The sequence below is a fragment of the Lepisma saccharinum genome, chromosome 4, assembly GCF_977018435.1.
Source record: "Lepisma saccharinum chromosome 4, izLepSacc3.1, whole genome shotgun sequence".
Lineage (NCBI taxonomy): Eukaryota > Metazoa > Arthropoda > Insecta > Zygentoma > Lepismatidae > Lepisma > Lepisma saccharinum.
The window spans coordinates 53,300,665-53,319,515 of record NC_139232.1 but is presented as its reverse complement, the minus strand read 5'-3'; the positions used below and the strand labels follow the sequence as shown (position 1 = coordinate 53,319,515).

Genomic DNA, 18,851 nt, shown 5'->3' with positions numbered 1-18,851 from the left:
AGCATTAAAGCACTTTAAAATATATTGTGACATTTTATGTGAACATCTTTCTACCCCAGAGGATACAAAAGGAAGACGAAGAAGAAATTTTTGAAATGTTACAAGCCTTTTTAAAGTGTTGCAGTTATACCGAAAAATCTGTGGATTATTATAAGTGTCCCTGCTACATTTCATGATCCCCAATTTCATGTAAACAACATTCTTGTCATTTGGATTAACCTGGAGATGGAGGAAACAATGTAAAATATATACAAATCCAGATATATTAATTAATGCTCATTTAGCCAGCTCTCTATATGCCCTGCTGTCCATTATTCTCTGTGATTTGCAACAAAAACAAGGCTGCAGCGTCAGTATTGGCCGGCAGTCACACAGATGGCGTATCCAACCTCCCTTGGGGTGAAATTCTTTATACCACGGCTATATCTACAATGTTGCATTCTTTTTAGAAATGAAAACAAACCGAGTGAGCCTTCCAATGGAGACAGTTAATAGTAAAGTTGCAATTTTTTTTCTCATTGCAGGTGTAGTTCCATATATCATCAAGATGGCACTTTCTGGGGCTGGTCTTTGTCTTTAGGATATAACTTTTGCACTAACTGTAGTCTGTACGGTTTCATGTTTATTTTTTACGCAAAACACGCCACACAGTGATTGCTGACATTTCCAACTCACGTGAAGCTCTTCGTATAGATTTTCTCGGACTCCTTGTGAAAGCTTCTCTCACTCGCTTAATGTCATTTTCACTCACACCTAGCCGACCAATTCTCTTCTTGACACACAAACACCCAGTTTCAACAAACTTTACATGCCAATTATAGATTGGCTTCCTGGTTGGTGCTGCTTTCCCATACTTCATCCTAAATTTTTGTTGGACATCCGTTGCCCTGTTTGTTTTGTCAAATTTTAGCACGCAGAAAGCCTTCTCAGCTCCAGAAAGCACCATCTTGATTATGACACCACCTAGCGACGATATATGGAACTACACGTAACAACTGCAATGAGAAAAAACTTACAACTTTACTCTTTCAAATGATGTACTTTGTCACTTTGTAATGCTACTCGTTTGGCTACAATAATTTTTTTAAAGTGTTCCCGAACTTTTGTTACATGCTGTATATTCATATAAGGATGCTCGGACTTTCGCACAAATTTGAATGTCTACATAATCGCTTTTATCTTATTCCAAAGTTCTTATTACTTCATCAAATCGTAACAAAGTTCTGTCTTGATATATATCCCTCTTCTTTTGGGTGTATATAATTTATAACCTAATTCCCTTCATCAACGGTTGAGGGCTTCCTTCTGGATCAGGATCTGAACTTTCTCCTTCACTTAGCTTTTAAGGTGGTAGTCTATCTAGAGATCTATTCGTGACCTCTATGAACTTTTATGTTATGCATTATCAGCAAGTCCAAAACTAGTGGTGTTACTTGTAGATAGACCTAATCTTCAGCATCTAGGTTCAGATCTCTAACTTTTCCCAACTCTTGGGGCATCGGCTGGAACGTGCCACCACTAGTAAATATGACATAATTGTGGACTCGGTGCAAATGGTTGAAACATGCAGCTGGGTCAAAAAGTGCTGTGGGTCACAACTGGAACGTGCCACCACTGGTGTGTCAAAATTTCCACAATGGGGTTCGTAATGGGCCAACAGATTTAGGAATCTGTTCGCAGACACAAATTTGTATCAGTTTTCACTTCTTTATATTTTGTATATACATACATATGGGCATGTTGTTAATTTTATCTTTATTATTATTAATTTGTCGTCATTGTATCTTTTCTTTTTTATCTTACACGCTATTCTGTTATTGTTTATCTTTTTCATTTGCTTTGACATTTATTTACACTATCACTTATGTACAATATACCAATCTTCTTTCTTGCATGCCTTGTGCTGTCATCTCCATTTAACTTTCGTAACTATTTACATGGGTTAGGCCTCTTGGGTATGTAACACAATATTTCCCTCATTGGCCACAAAAAAATTTCTGTCATAATCTATGAAGATAGGAAAAATTTTCCTTGATTTTATTCACACATATATACTTATATATATTTACACCTTCCTCCTCCATCTAGCATTTGGTATTTAGTGATTCTCTTTTTTCTTTAGTGCAATTATATCTCTTGATATTATCCATGTTCTCTCTTTATTATATTCGTTTCTAAATTCCTTATTAACACTTTGTTTTTGAATACTCGCTTAACTATATATGGCCCTTGATATACAAAGAACAATTTCTTCATGACCTTGTCTGCCGCTTTGCTAACCTGATGTGTTCTACAATACACTAGGTCTCCTTCCTTAATGACAATCTTTCTTCCATTTACTTCCTGTTTCAATTCCTTCTTCCCCCTTCTATCATACAAATTTGATAATACTTCCTTAACCGCAACTTTCTGTGCTACTTCCTTAGACCATTAAAAATCATCAAATATATTGGGTTCTTCCATATATCCCAAAAATAGTTCCCTAGGGCTTCTCCTAGATTCTTCTGATATTGAGTTGTTTATCATCCTCACAGCTTTATTTACTACTGTTGACCACCTAGTGTGAATGTCATGGCAATACATCCTCAGCATCCTGACAATTTCTCCATTATTGAACTCGGATGGTATCTGGTGACATTGATCATCTTGATTCCTTTACAATGTATATAATCAACAAAATACTTGGACAAAAACTGCATACCATTATCTGTCAAGATCTTTCTTGAAGTTCTTGTGGCTGCTCTACTCAAGGCGTCTGCGATCTATTTTTATCTTCTCCTCTTATGTTGATTACTTCAAAACTATATTCTTGAAGAAGTAATGCCCACCTGGTCAGTCTCAGGTTCCATTGTCTTCCAGAATTTAACCAGATTAAACTCTTATGGTCGCAGAATATCTTGAATTTCCTTCTCTTTAAATAGGCTGAAAACTTTTCAATCCTGAATGAAATTTCCAGACACTTGAGTTCGCTTATAGTGTATGCTTTTTCAAAACTCTTTAATGAACGACTTGCATACTGTATTACTGTATCTTCTTTATTGGCTCTTTAAAAAAGATAAGCTCCCAATTCTATGTTTGATGCGTCTGTCCCTAAATAGAATGGTCTTTCAAAATCTGGCTGACCTATCCCAGGGGTTGATATCAAATCAACTTTCAACGCATTAAAGGCTCTCTCTTCAGCTTCTTCCCATTTCCATTTGATATTCTTTCTCAGGAGCTCATACAGAGGTTTTGCCTTTAAAGCAAAGTTCTTGATTAACTTGCTTCGCCAATTGCATATTCCTAGAAATCTCTAATTGTTTTCTAGTGAGAGGCCTGGGGAAATACTTTATTGCATCATCCTTGTCTTCAAGAAGCTTGATTTCTCCTCCAGATATGACATGGCCTAAGAACTTTACCTCCTTTCTAGCAAATTAACATTTCTCTAGTTTCACAGTGAGTCCCGCCTCTCCTAATTTCTCGAGCACCCAAACTATCTTTCATATGTGCGATTTCCAGTCTTTTGTTTTTCTTTCTGGAGATTGAATTTCGTTATCTTCAAATCAAAACAGCTTTGCGAGATTCAAATTAATGACTTTTTCCGTCGTGCTGGATGAGTCGTTGCTGTGATCGGCAAGGGACAGCTTTGCAGACGCTAGACAAAACAGTGGCGCCAGCTGCAGTGTAAAAACAAGGAGACCGGCTGGATGTTCGAGCAACAGGTGGTTAAAGTTTTACCATGCAACAGACAATAACACGGGCAATATTTCCTATGCAGACAACAGCATAAAAAAAAGGACATGAATTCTGCAATTATCACTTCCCTGCACAACATTGGCTAAGAATGAGCTGGGAAAGGTGAGGGGTCACTTTTTTTATTTGTCCTATGGTTTTTGTTCATTTTCAAGAATGTATTTAGAACTGGTTGCTCCATTTTAGATATCAAAGGAAAGGAGGAGGGGTCCACTTCCACCCTCTCCTGTAATCAGCCTGTGTGCATACACAAGCAAGAAAATCATGGCTGAAACAATCGACATCGCCCCTTCTCCCCCCCCCCCTTCATGTTTGCTGACAGGAAAAGAGGGAGAAGTCACTCAGTTAATGAGACACTTTTTTGGCATGGGAAACGGGAGTTATGATGCACGTAAGATCGAAGAAAACTTTTCAGGAAACCTAGATGACAGCGCATTAAGCGGGTTGACGATCTTTAGTTGGTCTATGTGGCTTTGATTATCTCGTAACAGTTTCGCTTTTTTATGAAGTGTTACAGTTAACAAAGAACACATTTTGAATGAAGGTGGTTACCGGAAGTTTTCGGCTACAAGGCCAAGAGTCGCTCACTCACAGGAACCTGCTGAACTCTAGGTCAGAGCTGGAAAAATTTGATAGACTTCCAGATGCCACGCGTTTGTATTTTTTATCATTTTGCGATCTTGTCTTGTATTTCTCAATGAGACACTGGTGAATATTTTCAAGGTGGTGCATTTATAGATGAAAGAGCTTGACTTGCCATGAACATTGACAAAGACTGGAAGTCCAGCAGTAATTTTGCCCCTCCCCCCATGAGTTGTCACCAGCTCTTAGGTCAAGGTCAATTTAAAATAACATCCAAGCACATTCGATCTTCTCTTCTTGCGTATCCAAGAGCAAGCGAAATTACAGTGGCAAAATTATCCTGGCACAATGGGTAGAGGCACCATAGAGGCCCTCGTCAGGTGCGGAGTAATATTGGCATGTTTTGGGCAGGGTTGGCCCGGGTGGGCCCAGCCCAGTTTTGTCAGAAAAATCCACCTCAAAAAACCAACCAAAAAACCCAGTCAAAATGTGTTGTTTTTTTTACGAAAATGTTGTAAATTATTGCTTTAAATACTTGTGATGGTTCTATGATTGTCAAAATGTTTTGGAAAACTTGTAAAGAAAAGGGTTATCAGAGCTTATAATACTAAAAATAGTGAATGTAGACAACTCATAGTGTTTTTTTTTTTTCAAGTTGTTTTCCTCAAATCATGCTAGAAATGAACATTTAACACAAATAAAAAGATCATATATCCAAGAAACAAAAAAGAAAAAGTATCAGAAATTTTTAGATAAATCGTTTGCATTTATTGATGCAGCATACTTGAACAAAGCTTATAATTTTGAAATGAGGGAGCACTTTGGTTATCAATCAGTTCCTTGTGTGGGGGAATCCATAGTGGCACATCATAGTTTCAACTGTGATGACCAATTGATACAAGACATTTTTGCATGGTCAAACATTACAAGGGAGAATTGAGTACATTTTATTGAAATGTTGTTAATTGTGACATGATTAAATTGGTACACTCTTTAAATGATTTTTGTCATTTCTCATCCTAATGAGTTGCTTGCCTATGCAGTAAAATGTTATTTTATGTCTGGTTAGGAGCTCTGTAGCCATGTAAGTCGTGCATCTTCATAATTACTACAATATCAACTTTGTGCACAAAACCTACGGCAGCATTACTTGCACTATAATTTGACAATAAAATTATCAAAATATAGTGCATGAGTTAGGGTGGATGGGCAGGGAGGGATGTCATCTATTTGATGATGATAACTGCTGTAAATTTATAATCATTTAGGTAAAATTATTTCTGCAGCTAAAAACACGTGTGAACAAAATTGAACAATTTGTTTCAAGATGGTGGATGAGAAACTTATTTTCCACATGTTGCAGGCAGGCTCTATGCTGTGCTCTACAATGTTTTTTTTTCAATGGTCTAGAATACATTTTGAGAGTATAAGGAATTAAACTGAGTAATTTCAGAGATATAATTGGTCCGCAATTTTGCAGTAAAACTTATAAAATAATATTTCATAGTTTAGGAGAGGAGTGTAAAATCACACACATTCTATTTTTGATAACCGTCATAAATGCAAAGCTTTTGAGTTGCAAGATAATTTGAAGGATTGATCTCACATTGTATTTGAGAAATATTGGTCATCATGTTTAAAGATAGTACACGATAAATTGGTTTAACATGTCTTGCGACAACTTTAAATTATTCTTATATTTGACTAGGTTCTATTTTCGTAGTGATTTCAGCAATGATATGGCATCACTTGCGTTTTAAGTTTTTAGTAAAAACTCTGTAATAGTGTGTGTTTTAGGAAGGTTAGGGGTAAGTCACCAATTTTGAGACCACAATAACTGCAGCAAATTTAGAGGTTTTTGAAATTAATCACATCTAGATACACCTCGGGAATGATTTTGTTTTTCATTTGCATTTGTTCAAAGTATTTCAAGATTGTAGATAAAAAATAATATTTTTCTTATGCTGAGGTAGATCACAGAGATGTTTGGTGAGATAGTTCTAGCTGTAGTAGAAAAGAAATAGCAAGAGAGGAAAGAGCTGAAAAGGAAGAACACAAAATTAATTTTTCCGTTCTCCTTTCTTTTTGTCTTCTTCTTTTTCATCTTTTTCCTCTCTTGCTACTATTTTCTGTTTACTACAGCTAGAACTATCTCACCAAACGTCTGTATGACTATATATGCCACAGTAAATCAAGTATAGTTGAAACAAACATAAAGTGTATATATACGCTTTCCACACTACAGCAGCACAATGCGGAGGGCATATACTGAATTTGACGAAAAAACCTACATTTTCCACTCGCAACTTGTTCAACAAATTCCACTCTTAAAGGGTGGACCTTCGGCTCTGCCACATAGTTAATGTTATTTTAAATGTTCAGCACATTCTTATGAAATGTGCAGGTTTTAATGTCCTCCAACGTTTCATCTCCATCACTCAGAACAATATGTTACCATAGTTTACCCGAATACATATAAGTGTAACAGTATACCCAGTAATATGGGGCTCAACACAAAGAGAGCATCTTAACCAGACTACAACAGTTGAACCACCAGCACCAAACAGTCTGTTTCATATGTTTAACATTCGAGGGCAGAATCAAAAAGTTTTCGAACCCATAAAAATATCATCAAAGACTATTTTGATAACTGTTACAATTGAAGAATTATTTTAAAAAAAATACTCATTACCTCAGGTTCCAGGAGGTTAAAAAAATTACCATTAATTCGTAAGTTTTTGGTCATTATGCACCCTTCAGTATATATGTGGAAAAATCCATTATCTAAGACCCTTACCTTCAAATTGAAAAGGGGGTATGGAAAATAACTTTCCCAAAATAACTTTCAAGATATCAAACTCTCACGAAGATGTGTAGGCCATGTGACTTACAATTTGAAACAGTAGTTTAAAAACACCATGAAGGTATAATTTCAGATGTTTGCAAGACAATGCACTATAATGAAAATATGAATTTTGGCGAAAATAACACCGAATAGTAAGAAAAAAAATTAAAATACCAATTTGCAAAAAAATAACAAAAAATCAAAGTCCCTACCGATTAGGCATAAATAAAACAAGAATATCTGTTGTAATTTATTGCATCAGTAACAGTGAGTCCTAACCTAATTTTCGGTATAATCACCACCGTTGTTCTTTCATTTGTCGTAGCATGATACTTTTGTATGCCCATGGCATTTGTGTCTTGACAGCAAAGACTGAAACTATCTCTACCACAGTGTTGCTGTCAAATCCTTGTCCTGACAGAAACCTTCAGTTAAACAAAGAGATGAAAGTCGGTACATGCAATGCCAGGGCTGTACAGGGAGTGGTCCAAGATCTCTCACCTGAAGTGATGCAAAGGGCCCATGTATACTCAACTGTATGGGGTTGTGCACATTCGATTGACCTTCCGTGAATTGTCTGCACCATCGTCTGACCATACTATCACTCACGACGTCCAGTCTGCACACCTCACAAGATTGCTGGTGGCTCTGTGCCAAATTCTGAGTGTGCAAAAATCTGATTACTACATGTAGGCTACATCCCAGTCGGTGGGAGACTGTATGAGAGCTGCAATCTTTAATCTAGAACTGTCCTAAAACCTGTCCATTATGACTTTACCAGATTACAGCTACATGCCACTTCTTCCTGCCTGCATGTGTGTATGTCGCTCTCCGACCACTAGGGCTGCATATAGGCACCATTGGAGCTTTTTTCATGACGCCCCTCGTATATGAATTTTCAGAAGCTGTTATGAACAGAGTGTTCCTGTTTTAATGTGTGGTTATCTAAATCAGGCACCTATACAATACAATGCAATTCTATAAATTCCTTGCATTAAATTTCTAATACCTACATACCCTTTTTGTCAGGAATAATGGTATAACTGCATGTTGTCAGTTTCACAGTACTTCACTTGCATATACTGTACTGAAGCAGAAATCCCGTTGATAATGTAAGGAAATAATATGACACTCTCTTTTGTACAGTTCAATTGTTTCATTTATATGCAAGTTATTTGCTTTACAGAGAAGAGAGAAGTAGCTTTATGCATCGAAAAATGAGTCCGCACTCAGGGCTCTTGCAAGCAGAGGGTTCCAAACCTCAGTGGAAATATCAACATATAATACCGAGAATGTACAAAGGGCACTAGGAAAGTTTTGCAATACTGCTTACATTTTCACAATCTTTCAAAGTATCTTCCACCACACTCTATGCACTTCTTCATTCTTTGAAACCAATCGCCGAACCAGCTCTTCCACGTCTCCTGAGGGAGCTGGACACACTCCTCATCCCATGCCCTTAGAAGGTCTTCGTCATTGGCAAACCGTCTCCCATTGGGCCTGTTCTTCACGCGAGGAAACAGTGCAAAATCACATGGAGCAAGATCTTGACTGTAGGAAGGATGCTCCATCACATTCATCTCTGAACCTCCCAAATAAGTGATGCAGACTTTGGAGCGGTGTGCAGGAGCGTTGTCATGGTGAAAAAAACCACGTGTTGCGCCTTAAGCATGGACGGATGTTTCTGAGTGCTTGAACAATTCTGGGCAGGCATTCCTCAGTGTACTACTTCCCTGTGACTGTCTTCTGTATTTCCAGCACCACACGCTCCACAACCCCCTAGTGGTGAAGAACACGCACACCATTCTCTTTTTCACAGATCATAATTTTTGTACTGCCACAGGTGTATTTTCATCTTCAAATACCCAGACCTGTTACAATACTTTTAACATAGGGCAATGCCCCGTTTTCAAACTTCTTCAGCATTTCCCAGCACCATGAAACATGTCGCAGCATCTGCTCGTCTGTTAAGGCATGGGGTACCTGAAGGGAACAAACTTTTCTAACTTGAAGATGGTTGTGCAGAATGGCATGAATTGCAGGTGCAGGAATATTCAAACACTAATCTATTTGGCAAAAGGTCACACGCCTGTCTACCTCCAGCATCTTCCTGACAGCAGCGATGGTCTCCTTGGTGACAGACGAGGCTAGGCGTCCCTCCCTTGGAGCATCTTCCAGGCTGATGTTTACTTTTTTGAACTCCCAATACCACCTCAATGTAGTCACACGATGAGGACAATCATCTCCTAGCATAGGTGCCATTTCATCCAAGCACTGATCAACACTTAAACCACGTTCAAAGTTGTACCGCTAAATTGCACAGTATTGTGCCTTTGACCAGGTCGACATCTTGCCTACCTCTTACTACCACAGCTCAGTGGGAACTATCAATCAGAGCTCGTCCTGCCATCTATGGTGCAGGTTAGAACCTGTCTCAACACACTTGAACTTGTGGCAACGTGCAACCATTGATTGTGTCACATTGCAAAACTTTCCTAGCACCCTTCGTATAAGGAGACTAATAATTACAAATTGTATTTCTTAATCAATCACTCTTCACTCTTATCTGATTTAGTCGTAACTTTAAAAAAAGAGAAGTATTTTATTTTAAACTTACTGCATATGATAAAGTTCCGTAATCCTTCCCTAGTTTGTGAATTGTAATAATTTTCCAAATTCACTATTTTGCTGTTTGAATTCAAATCATAGAGAATAAAGAAATTAAGTCAATTTCATAGAAGATAATATTGGTACTTAACAAATCCATAACTGGATCTGTTTGAGTTTATTATTTCCATTTGCAAAAACATCGATTTAGTTTAGTTTGTAATTGTCAGGGAAAATGTAAATTTTGTCCTGGAAAACATTGAAAAGTCAGGGAATTTCATTTCTGCTTGTTTGTAGTCACCCTGTTAGTTCCGTGTGTAATGTGTAAGGTAACGTACATGCCACCCAGTACTTCTATAATACAAATTTTATGCTCTATTATAACTTCATACATTGAAATGTAACATATTTCAACTACTGATACAATATATGGATACGTAATAACCTTCTGATAAGTATTTGTGGCAAAAAGTATTTTACATAATATTCATGACAAAGAAAAATCCCTCTTATTGTTCCTTAGATATCTATTTTTCCCCAAGGTGTACGGTTTTGGCATTCTGGCTATTAGTTACCCTGAAGTAGATGAACAAGACCACCAAAGATCATTTCTGTACTAATTACTTCCAGGTTCCATCCTAACGGAGCTGTTCATTGCCAAACCTTTCCGCTAGAGACACCACCCCTGTTGTGTCCCTAAAGAATTTCATTCATCATCTGGTTACCCTAAGCTTTACATTGGAGCGCGATAGGATGGCTATTCAAGCGATAATTTCAACTAAGATTAGAATTTCTCGTGTAAATCAATAACAAAAATGTGTTTCGCAAACCTTTAAGATTATGTAGCAAGTCATAAGTTTCCGAAAATTACATTCTCCTGAAACTAAGAATTAATATATTAAAGTGCAATGACAGAGTAGCTCAGACGGGCTAAGTATAGTATGTTTGTGCACAAAGAGCACTAACCTTGATGTAATTTTGGTCGTCCCTAGCTGCCATGGGTCTGTAATACAAAAATTTAAATTTTTACACTACGCTTTTATGTTTCCTCTTGTTTCGACTTGCGTGTATGTGTAATTCAACAGTGGGAGTAGGAATCGGAGAATCTCGCCAAGTTACAAAGAAAAAATGTATTAAGTGAGTGAGCGCATCATATTTATTATTATACACTATCCAATAACTTAATATTAACACGTGTTTTCTTTGTATTAAGCAGACATTCCCCCCAGTATTTTCGTCCTTTTTGTTTTAGGTTACAACAATTTTAAAATTAACAGTTGAGCTGAAAAGTTCGTAGGCTAACAAAGTAAAAAATATTTTTTGGACAAAATTCGATTTTATTATTCAATATACAGAGTGTCCGAAAAGTCAAGCAAACCCGGGGTTTACGACCGTATAACGGAATAGTGAAACGGAATGAGAAGAAACGCTGTCCGCCAAGAGAATGCCCTGTATATTGGGAAAATTTGGAGAGACAAACATATGTAAGAACATGCATGTTTTAATAACAAATAAGCAAAGTGTTGCCAAAGGCGGAAAAAAAAATATTTGCAAATCGTGTATATTGATGCACAGAACTCACTGAGGTAAATTATTGCAACATTTCACAATACCAACGAACAATTTGGATGGCCATCTAATGAATTTGACAGAAAAAGAACTTTGACGAAGTTTCAAAAACATTGGAGAGGGGCTGTTCCAAAAATTTAAGTTTTCACAATATTACGAGGGACACTGGCAACACTGTTGGTGTCACGTGTCACTAACAGACGTGTTTCACCTCAGGCTATCACACTAAGACACTTTTAACGACAAAGGAGAAAGTTGGTTATTCTCGAACATATGCAATAAATTACATACACCTTGCAACCCTGAAATGTGGCTATCCCTACAAATTAAAGCAAATGTTTGAAGTGTCCACCATTTTCTTGGATACATAAGTTGGTTCGCTTGATCATGTTCTCAGATACCTTCCTGAGGGTTGCAGCACCGATATTATTAATTTCCTGTGTAATGTTTCTTTTCAGCTCCTCCAATGTTCTGGGTCCCGTTTGGTATACTTTCCCTGTTAAGTAACCCCACAGAAAAAAATCTCCAGATGTTAAATCGGGCGAGCGACTGGGCCATAAATCCTTGGATATTAGACGATCACCAAAAAATTATCTCAGCATACGAAGAGATACATTAGATGTATGGCAAGTTGCTCCATCTTGTTGTAGCCAAACATCACGTTCGTCTTCTTCCAGGAGAACAACGAATTGCATTATGAGATCCCCGTACACAGCAGTATCCACTGTTGTCTCAAAGAATAACGGTCCCACAATACGACGTCGCGATATTCCACACCATACACCGATTTTCGGAGAATGCAAGGGTACTTCATGCAACTGATGTGGGTTTTCTGTCGACCAATGCCTGGAATTTTGGCTGTTGACATACCTATCCAATTGAAACCACATTTCAAGGTTGCAAGGTGTATGTAATTTATTGCATATGTTCGAGAATAACCAATTTTCTCCTTTGTCGTTAAAAGTGTCTTAGTGTGATAGCCTGAGGTGAAACACGTCTGTTAGTGACACGTGACACCAACAGTGTTGCCAGTGTCCCTCGTAATATTGGAAAACATCGATTTTTGGAACAGCCCATTTATTCCCCTCTGCAATGTTTTTGAAACTTCGTCAAAGTTCTTTTTCTATCAAATTCATTAGATGGCCATCCAAATTGTTCGTTGGTATTGTGAAATGTTGCAATAATTTACCTCCGTGAGTTCTGTGCATTAATATACACGATTTGCAAATATTTTTTTTCCGCCTTTGGCAACACTTTGCTTATTTGTTATTAAAACATGCATGTTCTTACATATGTTTGTCTCTCTAAATTTTCCCAATACACAGGGCATTCTCTTGGCGGAAAGCGTTTCTTCTCATTCCGTTTCGCTATTCCGTTATACAGCCGTAAACACCAGGTTGCGTGACTTTTCGGACACTCTGTAGTTGCCTTCGAGGGCGATACAACGATTATAGCGGTCATACAATTTTTCGATGCCATTTTTATAGTACGATTTCTCTTTAGCCTCAAAATAGGCCTCAGTTTCGGCGATTACCTCTTCATCAGTGATAAATTTCTTTCCAGGGAGCATTCTTTTAAGGTCTGCAAACAGGAAAAAGTCACTGGGGGCCAGATCTGGAGAATATGGTGGATGGGGAAGCAATTCGTAGTCTAATTCATATAATTTTGCCATCGTTTTCATTGATTTGTGACACGGTGCATTGTCTTAATGAAACAGCACTTTTTTCTTCTTCAAATGGGCCCGTTTTTTTCGTGATTTCATCCTTTAAACGCTCCAACAACGCTATGTAATAATCGCTGTTGATGGTCTGGCTCTTTTTGATTTTATTATTTTGTGGACTTTTTTTTGATGTTTTCGTCGGTAACAGCCTCTTTGGGGCGTCTACTGCATGCATCGTCTTCGATGCTCATTTCGCCTCGTTTAAATTTAGCAAACCACTTCTCAAAGGTTGATTTTCCTGGTGCAGAGTCCGAATAATGTTTATCAAGCCAAGCCTTGGCTTCAACAGTATTTTTTTTTCGCCAAAAAGCAATGCTTTATTAACACACGAAATTCTTTTTTATCCATTTTTTCACAATAACAAAAGCTGCTTCACTCACAATGCTATATCTCACGAACTAATTATCCGGCAGCTGTGAAATTTATACACGTATCTTTTGAAGGTTAGTACTAAGTAAAAATCACATGGATTTAATTCTAGTAATGCCATCTATGAGTCAGCCTACGAACTTTTCAGCCCAACTGTTATAATTCCTGTAAATAAGAAAGCCCTAGAGGTTGCGAGACATGAAACAGAATATAAAATATTTTTTGTAATAACTATTCTTCTCGATAAATGTGTATGTATAAAATAGAGAACCATATTTACTAGTCATGAGGAAAAGTATGATATCAAGTAAAAAAAGGAGTCAGTTATTAATAACAACTATAAAAATAAAAGTACAGTTGAGTGGAATTGTTATGTATTATTCTTTACTAGATTCACAAGAATAATGTACTTAAATTGTGAAAATTGAAAGTGACGTAAACAAGTGCTGTGCAAATTTGACGATCGTCTTATTAAAAATCTTAGTTTCACAGCACTGATTATTTATCTATCATGTTCCGACATAATTTCTGAGGATAAGATGAAATTCAACTTGCAATTTAATGTAATAGGAGTACGTTCAGCATTAAATTCCCCATGTATTTAAATGGGAGAACAAATGCCCAACAAAAGCATGGGGACACAACAGGGGTGCTGCCACCTACAATAGTTTGCTTTGACCAGGCCTATTCCACCCTACTAAAAGGCGAGGTACATGTTTTGAAGCGGCAGCTGGTGTTGAATACTCAATAAAAAAATATCAATTGAAGGACTCGGGTGTAAAACATGGCAAGTGACATTTTGGCAATTTTTGAGTTACAAAGTAAAATGTGCCATTCTTCAATTTTCGAGTGAAATTGCCAGCTCATACAATTTGCATTGAACTCAGTGTAGCCTTGTGGAATTGGTAAACACAACACGAACACAATTTATATACAGTATACCTTCTAATAGCCTTTTGTCTTAATGAACTCATAAATGACTTGAATGTCACTTACCATGTTTTACACCTGAGCCCTTCAATTAATGTTATTTCTCTTGTTATATTGGGGCCACAATGTATCATTTCACATGCGAGAAATCATGAACCGTAATTCCTCTAGAGTAAGGTGTCAAATTTAGAGGGCTCGAGTCCCCTAAGCTCTTTCCGGATACATGAACATAGAAAAATGTTACACTCTCATCAACTAAATCGCAGCCCCAAGTGTATTTATTTCTAGAACATGTACCACATAATACACGCATATAATCTCAGGCACTCAGCCTGAACATGCCACAGCTTCCATTTTGCTGAGAAAAATTAAGATGTATAAATTAGAAGTTAAAATACATTTAGAATTTAATTAACTTAACTCTACATTGTTATATTGAAAATAATTATAATTTGATATTTTCCTGATTGTTATCCGTGCAAAAACAGCTTTCTTGCAATACATGCATAAAACATGTTAGGTGAGTTAGTCTATAAAATGTGTAACTGTAACAGAGTTATTTGGGCCAAGAAAATGTAGGTGGAGACTATATAAAGCGATGTACACCAATTGGTACATGGATTATTCAAATTTCTATTGGTTTATTTTAAGTTCCTTTTTTACAACTTGGGTTAACCTCGATGAATATGAAGGATGAAATGAGCCATGAGACAAATACCAATATCCAGGCCTGACTTTGGCTCGAACCAGGCAATTTATATTATATGGACATTATTGTTCCATATTGCAATAGGTGAGCAGAATGTGGGTGTTTGTCCTATCATATAAATGTCATTTTCCTCATTACTATTATCGTAATGTACAAAAAAGCATCAATAAAAGGAAACTTCAAATGCCACATTGCAACGTGAAAAAGGACACCATTTGAAATAAAAACACTACATACCTTCAAAAGTAAGTTTATGAATTGCAATAACATTTATCTGAGTAATTAACTTTTATTGTCAACAACAATCATCACAATTTTCTACATGTAAGTTCCAAACTTATATAACTTATGCACACGTGGGAAGAGACATCACATGTTAATCACCACTAGACATTTCCCTCTAGGAGGAACAGTTCCAAATGTAATTTCATAAAGTAACAAAAATTTAATCCATCTTCATTTGTAATTTCACTTGTAGCTTCATCTATAAATCATTCAGAGATTCTAAAGTGTAGTACCATTTTGCATGTGGGAAGAAGGCATCACATGCTTGAAATCACATCACTATTATATATATATATATATATATATATATTTGAGCGTATTAGCTCTTTCGAGCCATTTCCGGACTCGACACTGCATTGCAGCAAGGGCACAAGATACTCCTTAGTGTGGTCCTTCTCGGTTGGCGATCTTTGTCTCTAATGTCTGTTGCAGCTTCCTTGTCCTCCTTGTGGTTATTACTCATTGATGGTTGCGACATTTGAAGTGGCTCCGAGTCTCTCTTTGTAGCACCACTTTCCTCATTCTTTATAATCCTCGATGCACTTTCATACCTTTTTGGCAACTGTTTTCCTCTGAAGGTGTTCCGTCTAAGCACCGGATCAGTCTTTATAGAAAGCACCTCTTTGTTACCTTCATCTTTTCGCAGCGGATGCAAGGGAATCCTTCCTGAATACAGTTCACCACATTTGCTTCTTGCGTGAAGGTCTGGTAAAGAGAAACTCTTCGGTTTCATTGCTGCGTTATCAGAGCTCGTGCCAAGAGGCACTAGTCCTGGTATGTCGAATTCAACACTGAAAGTTTCATTCAAATGTGTCTCATTTTCCACATTTCCCTTTCTATCAGAATTTGCTCCGAATTTGTGTAGATTGTGGTGGACGAGATCAAAAATCTTTTCCTCATCTGTTGCTGGCGGAGTTAATGATTCTATCATTGTCACACCATAAATGTCTTCGCTTGTTCTTTCCTCTTGTACATGATTTCTGTCACCATCATCTTTCTTCTCCAGACTGACGGAAGAAGGTTCGTTCTTGTTCGATTGCAAGGCATTGTACTTCTGATAAATTTTCTTCCCGACCTGATTTACAGGATTCATAATAGGTGTAATGGAAGATGGTCCATGTGTGCTACCTTTTGTGCCTTCATTAGGGCAAGGTTTCAAAGATATTTTTTGTACTTCACCTCTGAAGGTGGTGCCAGTGGTAAGTGTTTTAGACTTCTCGTGCATGTTACCTATCTGACCTGCATCTGCTTGTGATGGGTGATATTGATCATCACGGTGAATCTGGTCATCCTTCTGGACTGTTTGAGATACGTCCAGGTTTTCTTTTTTCTTAAATTCGGTCATTAAGGAATACAATCTTCTGTCAGCCTTTTCGATAGGTGGCAACGTATGGACCTTCACTAGTGCCCTTTGTCTGTTACGTGTTCTTCCGGCATCATCGTAGATTCCTTTCAGACTTTCAATTTTAGGCAATGGTTGTTCAGGAACTTGACACCCAAGCTGGTCACTAGTTATTTTATACAAGTTCTTTCTGAAACGAGAAATATGATGCCCTTGCTGTCGGAGAGTATAGATACACGTCTGTACTCCAGGCTGGACATCACTGTCAATACAAGGCAATGAATGGAGAGCATCCAATGCCATCCTTCGTCCTATCGTCCCTTCAGTATTTTTACGAGAACTAATCCCGCTTTTATCTGAATTTTGAGTCTTGTTATTCTGAATGAACATCGTCGTTTGTGGAACCAGAGTTTCCTGTGACAACTCGTTTCTATAGACGTCTCGCTCTGTCACATTCAAATTCTTGTCCTGAATAACTTCAGCATTATTATTGGCAGCTGGGACAGACTTTTTCTCAGTATGCAGTATGCGTTGATATTTGTTAGAAGAATCCTTTGCACTCGTTTTTTGATTCCAGTACATTCTGTGTTGACTCCAGATGCACAGGTATTTCAACATCTGCAGGTTCAAAGTCTGATTTTGCCCACGATGACTTGAACTTCTGCGGATGATGGCCTCTTGTAGTTGAATTTCTTCTACTCTGTGCGTTCTTGTCTCCGTAGTCTGAGCCCTTCGTATTTACTGCATCTTGATCTAAATCTTTACGTATTTCACCTTTACTGTAATCTCTTTTCTTTGTTGATATTTCTTCCCCTTTTATGACTTCCTCATAGAACATGTGATAAGGTTCAAGTATATTGTTGTTTTGTAATCTGTTCATTGAAGTTTTATCTGCATCTAGACGTAGTAAATTTCCTTCCGGTTGTTGAGAACAGTCGCCTTCCAAACACTCATGACCAGTCGATGAATATTGCAATGAATTGACACCCCCTAATGCCATTCGCTGCTCCTTCATCCCTGTGTGTTTAACAGATCTAAACTCAAAAGAGTGATCAGCAACATCATCATCAGTTCTAATGATGGAAATACTGTGATAAGGTTCAAGACTATTATCATTTCGTAATCTGGTAATTGTAGCTTTATCTGCATCTAGACTCCGTAAACTTCCTCTGTGTTGATGAGAACGGTCACCTTCCAAATACTCATGACCTGTTGATGAACATTTCAACGAATTGACACCCCCTAATGCCATTCGATGCTCTTTCATCCCTGGTCGTTTAAACTCGTTCTCATCCATAGTTTCACTCCTGTTGTTCTGAACAGATTCCATAGTCTGTGAAGCCATTAAATCCTGCGATAAACCCTTTCTCTGGACTCTTCGCTTTGTCACGTTCATGTGCCTGCTAATGGATTTGTCTACCATGACATCAGCAACATCATCATCGGTTGTAATGGTGGAGTTTCCCTCAGTTCGACATTTGCGTTGATATGAGTTATTATAATCCACCCCATGCATCTTTGATTCCATTCTAGTTTCTGTTGATGTTACATGCACAGGTGTTTCAGCAACAGAAGGTTTTAAGTCTGAATTTGCCCCTGATGACTTGAACCTTTGCTGATAAAGGCAGTTTATACCTGATATTATTCTACCTTGTGCGTGATCATCTTCATAGTTAGACTTTTCCCTATTACTAGATGCATCTTGATCTATCTGTGTACACAATTCATCTTTGTTACAATCTGTTATCTTTTTTGATGTGTCTTTTACTTCCTCATCGTTACTGTGATATGGTTCAAGACTATCGTAGTTTGGTAAACTGATCACTGAAGTTTTATCTGCATCCACACTTCGCAAATATTCTTTCGGTTGATGAGAACTGTCGTCTTCAAAATACTCGTGTCCTGTCGATGAACTTTGCAGCGAATAGACACCCCCTAATGTCATTCGATGCTGTTTCACCTCTGCGTCTTTTACGGATCTAGTCTCATTCTCATCCGAAGTTTCACTTCTGTTCTTCTGAATTAAGTCTGTATATTGTGAAGTTAGTAATTCCTGCGATAATCTGTTTTTAAGAACTCCTTGCATTGTCCCGTTTATCTTCCTACTACATGATTTGCCCACAATGACATCATCGTCATCATCATGAGTAGTAAATACGGT

The 18,851-nt window shown here is 37.5% G+C and overlaps 1 protein-coding gene across 2 annotated transcripts in view; it reads left to right on the top strand.

Moving 5' to 3' along the window:
* The window catches only part of Wdr24 (WD repeat domain 24), a 128,182-nt gene that overhangs the window by 37,417 nt on the left and 71,914 nt on the right, over nt 1–18,851 (top strand). The gene's annotated exons all lie outside the window — the stretch shown is intronic.